The 17,223-nt window shown below is 37.1% G+C and overlaps 1 protein-coding gene across 2 annotated transcripts in view; it reads right to left on the reverse strand.

The window, feature by feature from the left end:
- Positions 1-12,320: 12,320 nt before the first annotated feature.
- TDRD3 (tudor domain containing 3) overlaps positions 12,321-17,223 on the reverse strand; it is a 105,637-nt gene continuing 100,734 nt past the window's right edge. For both annotated transcript variants that reach the window (XM_086771791.1, XM_086771792.1), the window contains exon 14: positions 12,321-12,567. The gene's annotated coding sequence lies outside the window, so the exon portion shown is untranslated. The remainder of the gene's footprint in view (positions 12,568-17,223) is intronic.

Here is a 17,223-nt window from a genome sequence, read left to right on the forward strand (position 1 = left end):
CAGAGAACCCAAAATGCAAAACTAAGGTATCAAATCAGAACAAAAACAATGTTAAAACTGATGTTAGAACACCCCAAAATTAAATATTATTTTTGAAAGCGACAATTTTTATTCTCATGTAAGAAGTGATGATTCCAACAATCAACAAGAGTTTTAAAACTAGTTTTGAGACAGATGCTTATTTACAATTCTTTAGTATGTTTTCGTATCACACCATGTAGCCTTCCAATAAAGTAATTTTCCCGCAGTACAAAAAAGTGTCTTCAGTACACTGACATAGTGTTCTAGATATTCAAAACTCTGTTTTGGTTGTAGAGATTTAAAACATTTTTCTAGTGCAAAAGTTAACCCTCAGTGGTAGTTAGAAGAAATGCAGTACTGCATAGTTTTAAAAGAGTACTTAAATTCATTAATGCAAATCTGGATTCCTGTAAAATGACTGAAAACAATATAAAAAGTGGGCAAAGACAATGTACAGAAGTAGCGTAGCAAATCAGTAATATGCGGAGCACACAGAGACAAATGTCATTTCAGGTCTTGCTACTCAAGATTTCCCATTAATTGCTATAAGAAAAGTAGCAGCAGTTTCTCTATTTTTTTTCTTAATTAGAAAATTAGTGAAATACAGCCAGTGTTATATTAGGTTAGTGCAATCCACACTATGAAACACAGTGTGGGTGGGACAAGACAGATAGGAGGAGGTCAGCGATTCTTAGACTGCTGTTACCATACAGCCAAAAATACGTGGGGTGATGTATGCATAGAATTTTAATTTGAAAAAGGTTTCATGGACTACACTTTGTTTACACAGTAAGGAGGAAAACAGGAGATAATTATTTTCATTCACATTCTCTGTGTTGCAGAGTAGCACAGACCCTTGTCTTTCCACAGGGCAGAGGCAGTCACACCAACTGTTTGGGGAGGGGTATCTTCTAACTCTTCCTGAAGTTGGTGAGCCAGCTTGTTTCAAACATTGCCCAACAAGCTCTGAAGAGCAGGTCCTTACATTGTTTGTACGAGAGAGGACACGCAAGGACACGAATAAAAATCATTTTGCTTTGGCTATACTGGTGCAGTCATAGTAATCTGTTTCCATAAGGGAAAGGGAACGACTCTTTAAATTATCTTAAATCTTTGCAATAAGAGAATTTCTACTGGTATAATTAGCTCAGGAAGGAAAAACTATACTCTTAGGGGATCTGGTTATTACACAAAAAAACAAATTTCAATGTACTCCAGGCCCAGGTTTACCTGTGCTAAGATATGTATGAAGAACTATGTTCTACAAATAGCTCTTCTTTGAAAAGGTAAGCACTGCTAGGCTCCAAGTCACGCGTTTCTCTAACAATGTAAATATTAAATGATAGGCCTTAGGTGAATGAACAATTATCTTAATCAACCATGCTCAATCGACAATAGCATTATAATTTGATCTTGTTCATTACATATTACTGGGCATTAGATAAATTGGAAGCACTCTTTGAATTTGCCAAGCACAGCTGAGGTCTCTCCTCCATAACTCTTTCAATTAATCACATGTAGATGTTGACTTTTATATCATATTTGGGGTTATTTATCTTCACAGCATATCATAGCTCATAATAAATGAACTCACTTTATAAATCTCCATGCAAAGGAGAGTTTTAAATATGCTAACAACTTTCATATATAGTACATTCAAATAAGCATCTGGAGAAACTGGATCAAAAAAAAGGCTCTATAAATGTAGACTCTTAAAATTTATTTTTGCATAAATCCTCAGGTGATGCTTTAATTCTGCAATCCACATGTAAATATAGAGGAAGAGATGTACTTGAAGTGATGTGGTAATCTAACAGGAAATAAGATATTCTGATTACTCTGTGACCAGCACAATCTAGTCCAAGTTCTACGGAATAAACAGATACATGTTACAGCTCCTGCTAGTAACGGCTAGCAATAAAACATACCCATTGAGAGCAAGTCCTGCAGGAAAGGAGCATTTATTTTTCATTAAATGGGCACTTCAGGATATGCCTACACTTATGATTTGTACAGTTCCAAGTTTATTTGGAGGTAGTCTGGAGACCATGCCAGGAGCATCCTGTTCCTCAGGTCCTGCTGCTAGGAATAGACAAATTAGTCCAGCTTCTCTGTTGTCAAGTCGATGCTTGTCAGACTTTGTTAGTCTTGTGCCCAAGGCTAGCCCAGCTCCTGACGTTGTCCAAGACACTAATTTCTATTCCACATTGGAAGCACAAGTAGCTAGCACAGAGATTTTACTCTGATAGCATTAGACTACTTTGCTTCTGGGTCCTACCATATCACACAACATACCGCTGTCAGCAGATGGCTTCCCTGCCTCACTTCAAAGCATTCCAAACAGCATACTTAAGATTAAAAAAAAAGTTGCTTCACACTGGTAATATCAAAAACATAGTAAGCAACTGCTACTTCCCCACGCTCAGTTGCTACTGTCTGAGTTTGTGTGTCAGGTGTGCTCAACTCTTTGCCTGTCTTTATATTCAGAGTGGAGTTTAACAACCAGTCAGGTCAACACCTTGTCAAGAAACATCAGCAGGTTGACACAAAACTCAAATATCTGCTAGCAGGGCATGGTTTTGTTCTATTGAGCGACAGTCATCCAGCACACAAGGAGTACAAGTCAAACTATTTTAGAAATATATTACGGCAAATTCACAGTAGAAGGATTAGATCAGCCAGGCTTAAAGATTGTACAGTCCAAGTCATTCTTTCTATCACAATTATATCCTTATCTTTGCTTTCTTTAAATTATTTTTGAAATAGCCTGGTTTTGGATTTTCCTAATATTTTACAAGGAGATAAGATGTTGTAAGATGGAAAAAATACATAGAAATTGTAATTAGAATAATAAATATCACATAGTATGCAGTAGTAACAGGAGCTCCCTGCCATACAGTCTTACTGCAAATCCCTCTCACTGAAGCAAAGGTTTCACTTGTCTCTTGAAGCACAGATCATTACTGTCTGACAAGCCTCCAATTACTTGAATAATTACCTCTTATTATTGCCAACTAAGCTTTGTCCTACCAATGTTCCTTTGCAGTCTATGGTGATTAAGGAGATAGATGATTCAAGGACCAGAGCAGTCACTGAGTGCTGGTATGCTATGTCTTTGTGGAAGACCAATAAATCCAGTGGCCTGGAGGTCAGTAACAACAGGAGTACCACAGGTGTCTACCCTGGGATCTGTCCTGGGGTCTGTGACCTGAAAGAGGCAATGAAGTGGTTGCTCATAAAATTTGCAATGATACCAAACTGGAGGTGGGCTGGGAGGAGAACAAAATGATGTGCTTGAAGACAGGGCTACCATACAGATGGAGATAGACAGGCTGGAGGAATGGACTGACAGGAATCTCACTAAACAACAGACAAATTAAAAGTACATCATCTGGGAAGGAAGAAGTCCCTGCCATGCTGCAGGCTTGGGACTGATTGGCTGGGCAGCAGCTCTGTGGGAAAAGACCTGAAGGTACCGGTAAGACAGCAAGTTGAATATGAGCCAGTGGTATACTCTGGCACCATGGAAGACCAACAGTATCCTTGGCTATAAGAGCAGCAGCATAGACAGTAGATCAAGGGAAATTATCATCCTCCTTTACTCAGGACTCATTAGACCTCATCTAGAATATCACATACAGTTTTGGATTTGCTAATACAAGGAAGACATCAGTAAATCGGAATGAGTTCAGCGGAGGGCTACTGCAGTTGTCAAGGGCAGGAGCACTTGCCCTGTGAGGAGAGGAAATGGGGCTTGTTCAGCCTGGAGAAGAGACAGTTATAGGCAGACCTAGCAGCAGCTTTCCCATAGAGAGATTTATCAAGACAGAGCCAGGCTCTTCACTGTGGTGCATGGCAGGACAAAAGACAAATGCACACATTGAAATAGGACAGGTTCAGTCTGTATGCAAGGAAAGAGTTTTTTCCTCATAAAGACAGACAGTCAAACATTGGAGAAGGTTGTACAGAAAGGTTATGCATCTGCATCCCTGAACATTTTCAAGACTTGACTGGATAAAGCCCTGAGCAATCATATTTGACCACACAGCTGACCCTGTTTGGAGTAGGAGGTTGACCTAGAGATACACTACCTGAGGTCCCTTCTAACCAGCACTCTTCTGTAATACTACACAGTCTTTTTCCCTGATCACTAAAACAAAGGCACATGCAACTAGAAGTTTCATTGAAGTGATGAATTATTTAAGGCATATACAACTAAACGGAAATTACTGCACATAATATAAGCATGAAGGACCATGTGAGTTATATAATCTCAATAGCATGCTAGCACACTGCAAATGGTTATGGAACAAGATTTGCAAAATATTGTCTTCCCATGTTCTTCCATTCAGCATGTTCTTCCATTTAGCCCCGCTCAGGACCAGACTACACCATCTGTCTCTCACTCCTCCCACTCTCCAGGGGAATAGGGAGAGATAATATAAGGAAAAAGGCTCAAGGTTTGAGACAAGGACAGGGAGAAATCCTTAAAGTTACCATTACAGGCAAAACAGATTCAACTTGGGGAAAACTGTTTATTACTAAAACCAAAGCAGGATAATGAGCAGAAAACAAGATAACCTCCCCCCACCCCTCCCTCTTCCCAGGCTTAATATTATCTCTACCTCCTTCCCCCCTGACTGGCACAGAGGGAAATAGGGAATGGAGGTTATGGTCAGTTCACCACATGTCGCTTTATGCTGCTCCTTCCTCCTCTGGGGAGGAACTCCTCACATTCCTCCCCTGCTCCAGCATGAGGTCCCTCCCACAGGCTACAGTCCTTTGTGAACTGCTCCAGCATGGGCTCATTTTTCCATAAGATGCAAGTCCCTCCAGAACGGCTGCTCCACCAGGCCCTCCATGGGCCGCAGCCTTCTTCAGGCATCGGCCTGCCCCAGCGTGGGGTCCTCCACGGGCTGCAAGTGGATCTCTGCTCCTCTGTGGACCTCCATGGGCTGCAGGGGCACAACCTGCTTCACCATGGTCATCATCACAGGCTGCAAGGGAAATCTCTGCAAGGAGCAGCATTACTCTTCCCCCTCCTTCTTCACTGACCTTGGTGCCAGCAGCCATTCCTTTCACAATAAATTCTTCACAACAGGCAGGCAGACGCCGCTCAGGTTCTCTTCACATCTCCTCTCCACTTCCTGGAGCTGGGCCGGGCCGAGTCAGGCACACACGGCTTGCGCCTTCCCCTCTCTGCCCCTGCTCAGCTTCTTCACATCTTCTCTCTTTTTTTTTTTTTTTTTTTTTTTTCCTCTGTTTTTCCCCTTCTTAAATATGTTATTGCAGAGGCGTTATTACAGGACATTCTGCTACCAATTGGCTTGGCCTTGGCCAGCAGTGGGTCCATCCAGTCGAGGCCACTGAACAAAGGCGAAACTTCTACCAGCTTCTTACAGAAGCTACCACCGTAGCCCCCTTCCCTCACCAAATAAAACCAGGACAACAGTTTAGAAGTTGCTTACAAATACCTCAAGAGCTCTTTGAAGGTCAACTGTAAGACAAGCACAAGTGCGTATAAATGAATACATTTAAGCTGTAATTAGAATATTTTTAGCCTTCTGAGGAATTAAATTCTGGAACAATCTGGTAATAGAAGTAATTGGAAATAACAGAGCTAAGCGCTTTCAAGAGCTAAGGAACTTGACTAAAGGGAAAGTAAATAAATGTCCACAAAAAATTGACAAAGTCCTCGTATGCATAGGACTCAGGAGATTTGTATTTCCTATGCTGAAGAAATATCTGGATAAAAGTCTACAGGCTATGCGATGAAAGTAAAAACTGCCTTAAAAATGTAATATTAAAGTATAAAGTAGCACTGATAAGCAGTCTTTGATGAAAGGATCTGAGACAAGAGTACATAGTAGTATTACTCCTGCCTAGTTCATCCTGAACCAGAATACTTTTCCTTATTTTACAACAGATACTTTTGCCAGGAAAAAACAACATAGCAAAACCAAACAAAATACCATTATTATTCTGGATTACACTGGCTTTGAGTTGTAGGCATTACGTTACCTAGGGAAAAGTCACAAAAATGACTAATGTAATGGTTAACAGCTTACAGATTGTAGGTCTGAAATGGTCCAGCTGAACAGTGTGGTCCAGACAAACACTCTGGACGTACATTTTGTTGAGAGATACATGGATCACCCCATGGGCACTTGTTGCCCAGACAGATAATTTTACGTAACAAAGAACCAGTGTGACTCATCATTCATCAATGCTTTCTCTACAGTAGGAGGTACAAAAATTATGAGAGGAGACATGAATGTTTTGGTCAAATGAGGATATAAAGTTAGTTATACAGATTGGCTGAGCTTCAGCATATGACCCACAATTCTTCCCTAAGAGGCTATATCCCTTGCTCTTACTAAAAAAGCGGCCTCCATTAGTATTAAAGAAACATCAATAAATAGCTATCATTATTTCTAACCACCAATGAAAAGAGAAGACAAATAATCTAGTGGCAGATTATTTTTATTGGTCTACTAAAAAATAACAGCATCTTACCTACACCTCAGGTAAACAGTATTAAAGGCCTTAATATCCACATCAAGATAAATACATTATTGCAAAACAGAAAAGTCAAACAAATGGTGCCAATATGGACGACATATTCAAAGGGTCTTAAATTTGAGATTCTTTCTATGAATACTGTGCATTCTACCCATTAGTGGTGGCATTTTAGGATGCTAAGCACTTCATCTTATTTGACAAAACTGTAACCATATAATCATTCAAATAGTTATTTCTTCCAACTGTCTTGTCCTTCAAGTACACACAACTTCAGTTTGCAACATTTTAATAATACAGCATTCATCCTTAACAACTATTTAACCACACTGTCCCAGTTTCTTACACATTTTCCAAGTATAGAGTATAGCTTCTCACATTAAGTTAGGAGGAACTTGTAAATAAACATCAGTATCTTAACTTCTCCATCAGCTTTCATCTGAGACTCCCAACCGTCTGGCTTCTTACAAAGTGCTGTGAGAAAGCTAGAGTGCCAGAGGCAACTAAAGCCAGGTTCCTCATGGGGTATAGAGACTGAATGAAGTGCCGGGATAAGTTGTTTTCAAATACAACTATTTCAGGTCAGAATTGTCCAGGTTTGGCATTTTTTCCAAATTACTGATGATTCCACAGTCACAGAGCCTAAAGGTTCTCAGTGGATGTGCATGGCATATTTTCACAACTCTTGCAACTTCTTGTTTCTTTCTAAAGATATAGTATGCATCACCGTCTTGTTTTAAATTCAGTCACATTTTCAGTGTTTTATGTACAGCTGTAAGAATTCACTTTTTTTTTCCTTCTGAAAATTTGAGTTCAAAGTTAAAGCAAGTCACTCAAATGGAGCAACACATGCTGAATTTTATTATTTCTGCAGTTGTAGTTCACTGAAACTTAGCTATAGCTCCTACTCCTGCTTAATGTCAGCACAACATACCTCAGTTTTGCCAGGTACAATGCTAAATCAAGTTTTGATATATATTTTAATCCAACCAATTGGAGTAAAAACCACACTTAGTACCTGGCCATCAAGAATGTCTGTTATTGGGAACATTTGATTATAATATACACAAAGAGACTGATATGGGTGGAGCAGTGAAATGCCAAAGTAGATATTTTTTCTTATCTCATCTGAGATGATTTTTTTTTTAATTAGCAGAGGGGAAATAAAATTTTTACATTTAAAAAAATTTCAGTTTGAAGAAAGCTATTTTGTAAATAGCACATGGAACACTGACTTTGTACTTTGTATAGGTTTTCTACTCCTATAATTTAATTTGTGGCATGTTAAAATGGTACAGCATCCCTTATTTATTCTGCTTTTTACTTTTATTATTATTGTAAACAAACCAAGTTCCTTGGCTAAATAGCTACAGAAGAATAATCAGCACAAAACAGATGGTTAATTGAGACAAATCTGTGCAAAAATATGTAAGATTACAGCTTTTTAGCAGAGGCATAGCCATTTATCTAATGACTAACAAAACATAATTGGGGTTAAGATTATTTTTACTATAAAACAAAGGAATAATATTATTCATGCTCTTTAACCTTTGTAGTTTAGAAATATATGTAGAAAATCAAAGCAAAGTTTTCAAGATCCCATGACATACTAAACTGCCTGAAAATGACATGAATATCTTCCGCACAATACTTACCTATACATCCAATTTAAGATAGAAATAGTCAAGTTGCACGAAATATTACAAAGCACTAGAATATGACTACAAACATTTTCCTTAGAAGCAGCTGCAGAGTCTTTTTAGACCGTCTATAGTGCTCTGTTGCTATTATACACCTAATAATTTGCATTCACAGAATCCCTATTTATTTGGACACATGTAAAATTTATTTTATTTTCAATATACACTAAATTCTGGTTTCATTCATACTGCCGTAATTTCCAGAACACAATATGTCCATCAACAGCCCATGCGTTTGTATGGAAACTGACATTTTATGGTCTCTCATTCCTGCGGAAAAATTAAATATTGATGTAATTTCTATATTTACTTTTTAAATTATTTGGAAAAAAATAAAGAAAAGAAAAATAAAAAAAGAGTCTTTAGCATTGCTTTGAAAAATACCACTACTACACAAAGCTTTTCATATGCATATAATGCTATGAGAAGGTCAGTGCCTACATGTTTGTAGTACCTTCCATACTTTAGCTGCTCTCCTGCAATACATTGCTGTAAAACATTTCAGAAAAAAAAAGAAACCACATAAGAGAACATCTTAATAGTTTTGTAGCAAGTAGAAAGCTGAAGTGAGCTAGCTAAATTGTGCAATTAGCCATTCCTGAGGCTTGTATAGTTCTCAAGAAAGTTACAAGATTTTACTGGAGTTTAATCAAGTCATGTGATGAAAGGACATCATTTGAAAAGGTATGTTCCTGTGCATGCACAAAAGCACTGGAGATTTTTCTGTATGAAGTCCCCTCCAGCCATAAGGCTGGAAAGGGACTGTTTACCCTACACTGCCAGACTCTTTCAGCTACCTGGCTAACATTAGACCAACCTTCATTAGCTAGTTTGGCTCTTTGGGAGTTCTCTTGCAAACGTCTCTTCAGATTTACCACTGGCTAAATGTTTACCTTCCATTAAGTTTTTACTCATTCTGCATCTAATGCCACGTCCATCTCATGGATAAGATTTGTCCTTCCTGGGATATTAACCTTTCACCATCCAATAGGAATACATGTTGTTAATACTTCCTTGAAAGGACATATTTCCAACAAGTTTCATCTGCATAAGGATCAAGTCATTACAAAGAGATTCCACAGAGACAATTCCAGCAGTGTTTCTTGGGAGAGTGACCTTGACAAGTGATCCTCAAAATGCTTTGTATGGTTGTTGTCAGAGACTTGATAAGAAAGTACCTGTTAGCGACAAAAGGAAAAGCTATATTAATATATATATAAAAATATATATGAATATATATCAGAAGATGTTAGTCCAAGGAAGAATTTTAAATGAAAACATGACAACTTCAATTAGATTTTGTTACAAAACTCTGAAAACATGCAAGATAAATCCAGAACATTTCCACTCTTTTTTTTTCAAGATGATTTTACAGTTCAAAAAATACAGAGGGGAAAAGAAAAATAAAATTTTATTAAATTATAAAGATTACCAACTTGGCACATAACTTTCAAATAGTTTAAATTAGAAATTTCAACTTTTAAAAAATTTCCTTTAGGTGAAAGTGTTATATACAAGGCCATAGCAAGAAAATATCTCATTAGAATTGCATTCCTAAATTCAAGACAGAAATTCTCATAAGCTATATTTGTAACTGTAATAAAGGAGGGCCATGGACCACGGACCTACTGGTTTCACAGGTCAAGAGGCACAGGTTGGCTCATGTCCAGCTTGCAAAGGGCAATGTTTCTTTGCGACAGGTTTGTCTTGGAAATAGCTAGTCAAGTACACTCTAAAACAGTCAGAAATTAAATAAACAGAGTGGATGATCAGGATCCAGTGCTTCTTATCAGCCTTTTTGGTTTAACTACACCCTACAAACCTCAGGAGTCTGCTTTTGCTGTTGCTTTTGACAAATTACAAGTTAACTTTTACATCCATTTTGAAGACCTACCTAGTCATGGTAACTTCTTCATGAACATAAAAGCTAAATAAATTAATGTTGTTCTTGTGTATGTAAGCTTCACTACATTATGACTGGCTAATTATTGTATTTGTGGGTTTGATGTATTATGCAAATCAAGAAAATAATTTATATACCTACCTAGTTTATCATCATGTTGTTTCCAGCTATAGGAATCAATAAGCACAAATAAATGAATTCTTGCTTTTCAGAACAGGTTGGCACAAATAGCTTTTATCTATTCAATCACTGGTTTTTCAGATCCTAAACAAGCAGAGCTCTCAGAAGAAGTTATTTCAGTCGAAATCGAAACAGAAAAGAATCATAAAACACAATGACATGTCTTTTCAAGGAGACTCTCCAGCTGTTTGCTTACTCTGGCTTTACAGTTCCTCAGCACCAGTGAAAAGAACAGGACTTACTCCTTATTGTTTTACAAACAACAACAATGTTCTTAAATATATTTCGTTTGCCTACAGACAGCTGTACATACATCTGGTAATTTCAGAATGCCACAGCCACTACAGAGATATGCTGCACTGTATTTTTATAGTCATAAAATTTTCATAAGTAGGCTTTATTTTTTACAGTTCACTAAATCAGACTGCAGTTTTCTGAATCTTATGACTTAAGTCACAGCAAGAATGAAAGCTCAAAAGAACATAAAAGTTATTTTAGTTTCAGAAATTGCTTTGGTACAGTGATTGTAGGGCTTTCATTTAATGCACAGTTTATTTGTAAAGAAAAACCAAAACTGCTTTTTAAAGCAATGCTACGGCCGCATTGCTTTACGAAGCCGAATAGCTGCTATCAGTAGTCTTAGTGATAATTCTGGAAGTAAAGCATCCAACATCCAATGTATTAGATCAACAATTTATTTATTTGCTGGTACAATTTAGCAGAACTGACCAGGATGATTCATAGTATTTGGAACGTGGTTTCTAACTAAAATCTAACAAACTTCATAAAATTTGTTGTGTGTCAGTTAATAGTGAAGAACTTCAACATTGAACAGCTCATGTTTTAAGCTTCCAAATTCCCTTAGAATTATTAGTTGCATTCTAATTCTCAAGAAGCTGCTTAGGATCCATTAAGGCAGCAAAACATTTGGTTCCTTACTATTCTGCAAATATTTCTGTGATTGGTAAGATGTGACTGCATTCAGCTAGTAATCCACATTAGGTACTGCAAATACATTCAATTACATCATCAATATAAAACTTCTTTTAATTCAAATAAACAAGGTTCTATCCAAACAGAGTTTTGTTAGAGCACTCAGAGATAAATTCAGTAGAATTAACTGTACAACTTTTACTATCAATACATATCTCAGGTAAAATTCTGTCTTTACAGAACTACCTCAAAACATATGTGCTATTCCAATATTAAACTGCCAGAATAAAGCTTAGAAGGGATTTGCACGGTACGTAGCTCTTGAGTGCTTCTCAGCTAAAGAAATAGTGAACTTTCAAGTGTTTGTCATAATCACGTAAGATTCAAAGATACAGCTTAGAATGAAAAGTAGTTTGACATAAGATTCTTTCAAGCATCAGTGATAACTGAAAAAATTCTAATAATGTGAAGCAATAAAAGCATAGTTTAAAGCTACAAGAAAGTTAGAACTTGCTATTTAACGGGTTGCACATGTGTGCATGTATACATATACTTATGTTTGAAATGCTCATATGCATCTTCCTGTATTTTCTGTTTAAACTACTTTCCTGTATTTGCTAGAAATGTTTCTATTTCTGGAATATAAATATTCCTAAAAGAAAATATTTAACTAAAATTATTTAGAAAATGATTATTGAAACTGATTATTATTATTATTTCCTCCTCTTCAACCTTTTGCTCATAGATCATGATAAACATAATAGGCAAATTTGTAATTTGGCCTTCAGCAACTTTGGAAAATAAACACAGAAAACACAGTCAAAACCTACGCAGAATTTCATTGTACAACAATTAGCTCAAATTTTTTAACGTTTCACTAATGCTAGCCTAAAATCTAAATCAAAGGCCCAATCCTGTCTTCTTTTGAGAATATATGTTTTACTTTTACTTTACTAGAAACAATATTAGAACCAAAAATGAATTCAAAATGAATAAAAATCATGATACATTAGTATTATGTAACTAACAATGGAGGCCCAGTAAAAAGAATACAAGGCAAAGAATAGAATAGTGCACTGTGGTTTTATTGATGGCAGCAATGACAATTTGCCTCTTTCATATGTAAAAAGTATTTGCTTCATATAACTAAGAACTTTAAAAAAGTCTCTTGTGGTGTCAAGTCCAAATTCCTTCTGCTCGCATGAGCTTTTTTTTGTTCCATCCTGTTGCTTGAAAAAAGCCAGAATTTCATATAGAAGTCTTCAGCAAGTTGGAGCTGCCAGAGAATTTCCTCCTACGCTGAGAAGGTTTCTAAATGAAAAAAATAAAATACAAAAGATAAGCATAAAAACTCTCTGCTCTTTGTACAACATACGCTTTACTGTTATTTAATTTTCTTCCTGTAAAAGAGTGGATATCTGCTTTCCAGTTCTTACAGAGATGTAAGTCTTTAAAAGAATAAATCAGAAGGTTGCACTTCAATGCAATAAATATGATTGGTATAATACAAGGAAAGAACGCTTTCTGGCAGTGATTTCTCACAAAAATGCTATTTCTCCATTGGTAAGCACTTCAATTCAGATTTTACAGCAGGTGTGACAAGGTGTAGATTAATTTTGTCATGGAGCAAAGGAGACCCAAGAAACAGATAATGACCAAGCACTCAGGTTCACACTCTTAGTTTCTTTCAAGCTCCTCCAAAAGCTATAATCCTTCAAAAACACTCATTTCTGATTACTTGCTCCCCTTCTTTTTCATACTATCATGACATTCTATACAGGAAGTGTAAGCTCGGGATATATTTCTATTAATCCTAGATTCCAATTCTTGTATCTCGATTCTCTACAAGGAATATCTTTGTTTTACAGACCTGTTAAAGCTAGTGTTTGACTCATACCCTAAACAACCTACAGTAGGTTCAAGGCTCTCAATGCAGTGCTCTGATAAAATTCTGAGTTAGTTCTCTCTACATCACATTGATGGATATTAAGAAACAATCATTTCTAGGTCAACTGTAATCACAGTGAGGTACTGAGTACCCCATAATTCTGTTACTTCACCTTAACATGACTACTCTATCACTCTGTCTTCATAATAAACACCAAGTCAAGACATCCTGCAAGTCTGCAGCAATTGTTTTTAATACCTGAAGGGTAGAACAGTGTGGCAAGAAGGACAGAATCATAGAATAGTTTGGGTTGGAAGGGACCTTTAAAGGTCATCTAGTCCAACACCCCTGCAAGGAGCATGGACATCTCCAACCAGATCAGGTTGCTCAGAGCCCTGTCCAACCTGGCCTTGAATGTCTCCAGAGGTCGGGCATCTACCACCTCTCTGGGCAACCTGTTCCAGGGTTTCACCACTCTGTGAACATGTTTTTCCTTATATCAAGTCTGAATCTACCTCCTTCTACTTTAAAACTGTTACCCGTTGTCCTATCACAACAGGCCCTGCTAAAGAGTTTCTCCTCATCTTTTCTATAGAGCCCCTTTAAGTATTGAAAGGCCCCAATAAGGTCCCTCCAGAGCCTTCTCTTCTCCAGGCTGAACAACCTCATAGATCCAAATTCCACTTTTAAAAAACAACTCAGGATTTTAAAAACTTAAGTCTCCTCACACTTAAGAGCCCATTACACTGTAGACATGAGCTGATATGAGCTGATATTTGTCAACACTAATTCCTCCATGGCAATGGCAACTTCAACACCTAAATCAGTATGCTGAAAACTTATCCAGGAAGCAGTGTAACTTCATTTCTGCATTGTCGTACTGGTGCTAGTAAGTCCTCCCTGGCAAGTGATGTAACGTTCTATTGGCAGGTCTAAGAGCTTTTGGCTCCAAGGTGGTATGTTTCCTGTATAGACCTAATGTTTCATCTTTGATATGTCATACTCAAAGATACACACCAAATACACTCATACTCAGTGCCTTTGAAAACAAGACACTTCGGCATTTTAAATGTTAAATACTACAATATAAAAATTCAACAAATTTTACCAATTTATATAATAAAATAATCATCAACAAGGGCTCTCCATCTCTTTTAAGGAAAAAAAAAAAGTTATTTTATATAATACAGAGGTACGCTCTCTCTGAGAGTAAAGGGGTCATTAATCAATGATCTGGTGAAGAGGTAAAGCATCCTTCAGTGGAAAGTTGTGCTAATATTATGTCTCATTGAATGCCTTAAAACTTCCCCTAAGAAATCGAACAGGTTATCAAAAACTGGAAATAAGAACAATATTCCATTCTCTCTGTCATGGTTTTGGCTGGGATTAAACTAATTTTCCTCTCAGTAGCCACTGTGTTTTGGATTTCGTGTAAGTTTCATATGTGAAGAATGTTGATAAACACTGATGTTATGAGTTGTGGCTGGAGACACTGTCCAGCTTCCCAGGTCTTGCTAATGTGCAGGTGCAGGAAGCTGAGAGGGATATAGCCAGAAGGGTTCACCCAAACTGGCCAAAGAGTATTCCACGCCATAAACGTCATGCTCAGTATCTAAGTGGGGGTTGGCCGGGGCATCTCTCTCTTACTCCTTTGCCTGTTGCTCAGTTTCATTTTCTGTCATCACTGCTTGGGACGGGCTGTATCAGTCACTGGGACATCGGGTGGTGAGAAATAGTGCATTGTTCATTTTGTATATTTCAGTATCCCTGTATTTTGTTATTATTGTAGTTTTCCTTTGCTATTCTAGTAAACTGTCTTCATCTCAACCCACGGGTTTTCCTTTCTTCCCAGTTACCTCCCCCATCCCACTGGGGAAGAGGAGGGAAAGTGAGCAACTGCGTGGTGACTAGGGCTAAACCACAACACTCAAAAGCTCTAAGGAATAAAACGGAGGGAAAAACATATAGAAATCCACTTCTAGGAACTGACATTCGATACTCCTTAACTTCTACATGTCCAGACATTAAAGCTACACTGTTGTACAAGTCTGGGTAAGCTGAAAGCAATTTAGATAAGGACTATGTTTGATTTTCTGCCTACATTTAAAATCAGAGAAGAACTGATTACATCCACTACTTATTTTTTGAAAAGCTCAATAGATTTTCATTACTGTTTTCTCTTTAATTACACTGTCTTCAACCAGTACCTCATTAGGTCAAGTGTAATGCATTTCAAAATGCAAACTAAGTATAAGATATGTGATAGCATGAGATGTACTATGGGGAGCTATAAGCCATACCTGATAAATATGTCCACCACAGGATCACAATAAACACCTCCTGACATCACTTTACCTATCAAACAAGGTAAATGAGGGCAGCTACACTGGACTCTACGTGAGCTTCAGAAAGCAAATGTAGTAGAAGAAAGCTTATCTATACCACACTGGATATGGCACTACAATCTTCTTATCCTCAAAAAGATTGGCAATAGAGTGTTCCTAAGCTGAGGAAGAATTTCCATTTTTTGACGTTCTTCAGAGGTGACCGCAAATGCCACACTCTTGAAGAGAAAGGAACAAGATGTTCAGTTTTCCAGATATCCACTAGAACACAGCGGTAGAAGAAAAAAAAAAAAAAAAAAAAATCTGTATTATGAATTTTAGACAAAATAGAGGATTGTTTTGACTGGAACAAATACAGGAGCTAATTGTGCTTAAGTGGCACCCCCCCACCTCTGTATAAAAGGCATCTCTTGCCTCTCTGTTTTCTTCTTCTACCTGAATGATTCTAGTGTTTCAAGACTCTAAGGTCAATTTCATATTTTGACCACTTCTTTTTGGTGTTAACATCCAATAGCTGTTACATTATTTTATGTTGAAATGTAGTTGAGCTTAATACTGGATATTTACCAAAACCTAAATCTGATAAAACAGCTAATTAAAATAGCTAGATTTAGCAAATCATTTTAAATAGAAAATACACAAATCTTCCAAGTGAATTTTAGCCATTTAGAGATAGTTTCCACTTAATTAAAGTTCACGACAATTCAGTTACGACAGCCAAACAACATGGCATGGAATGTATGAATCTTCCTATCAAGCAGTAAGCTGTATTTTCTCATAGTGAATTGCTGTTTACAGTGATGACTATTTAAAGTATGTATAACTCCTGTGATATTCACTATTTGTATTGTATAAGATAAAATGCATAATATTCCAACAGAGTTAGACTTAAAACAGTAGCCAGAATTTACCAGGTTTAAGGTGCCACTGATTGTACATTGCACTGGTTTATTAAGTTCTGTTTCGGATGACAAATTGGCACTATCTATTTAACTTGAGCAGATGCTGAAGTAAACAGTCTTGGGCCAAAAGAGGACACAGGAAATACCTCATTTCATCAACTGAGGAAGAGAGTTTTAAATTATGATGAAGAAAAAGAAGGATACATCTGGAAGTATTGTCAATAAAAGATGTACTTCTAAAATAAAGTAAGTAGTTGCTGAAAAGTTGTATTCAGCTTCATGGCACGTTTTCCAAAACATATCTTGGTGGTGTTTTTTTTTTTTTTTTCCTGGATAAGGAGAATCCATTGCTACTTGTTCACAAATACTTTTAGGTTTATTTAACTGACACTATTTACCACCAAAATCTAACCCCTTTATTTAGAGATGTCTGACAGAAAACAATAGTATTTGAAGTGGGACAAGGGAAGGGCTGTAACTGATTATTTTTTACAGTAGGTATGTTTTGATACCAAGTCTGCTGTCCATTTTAATCAGGATCCTGTTAGAATCTTCAAAGCAAGGTATATGAAAACCTGCAAGGAACAACCACTTGCGCCTTAGAAAGGTTGTTCCTTACTTAGCAACAATTCATTCACTCTTCCTGAGATACAGGAGTTACTGTCACACTCTCTGGATGTCCGTTTCCCCCCTCCTCTCCTGGCTGACCAAAGCCAACAGATTTCCAGATTTATTCTGTAAGATTAGAGAAATACCAAAAATATTACCTAAAGACACAAAAAAACCTCCCTGGTTTTGACTGCTGTCTACATTGAGCACCTGATCACATTGA

Source organism: Chlamydotis macqueenii, chromosome 1 (genome assembly GCF_036417535.1).
Source record: "Chlamydotis macqueenii isolate bChlMac1 chromosome 1, bChlMac1.mat, whole genome shotgun sequence".
NCBI lineage: Eukaryota > Metazoa > Chordata > Aves > Otidiformes > Otididae > Chlamydotis > Chlamydotis macqueenii.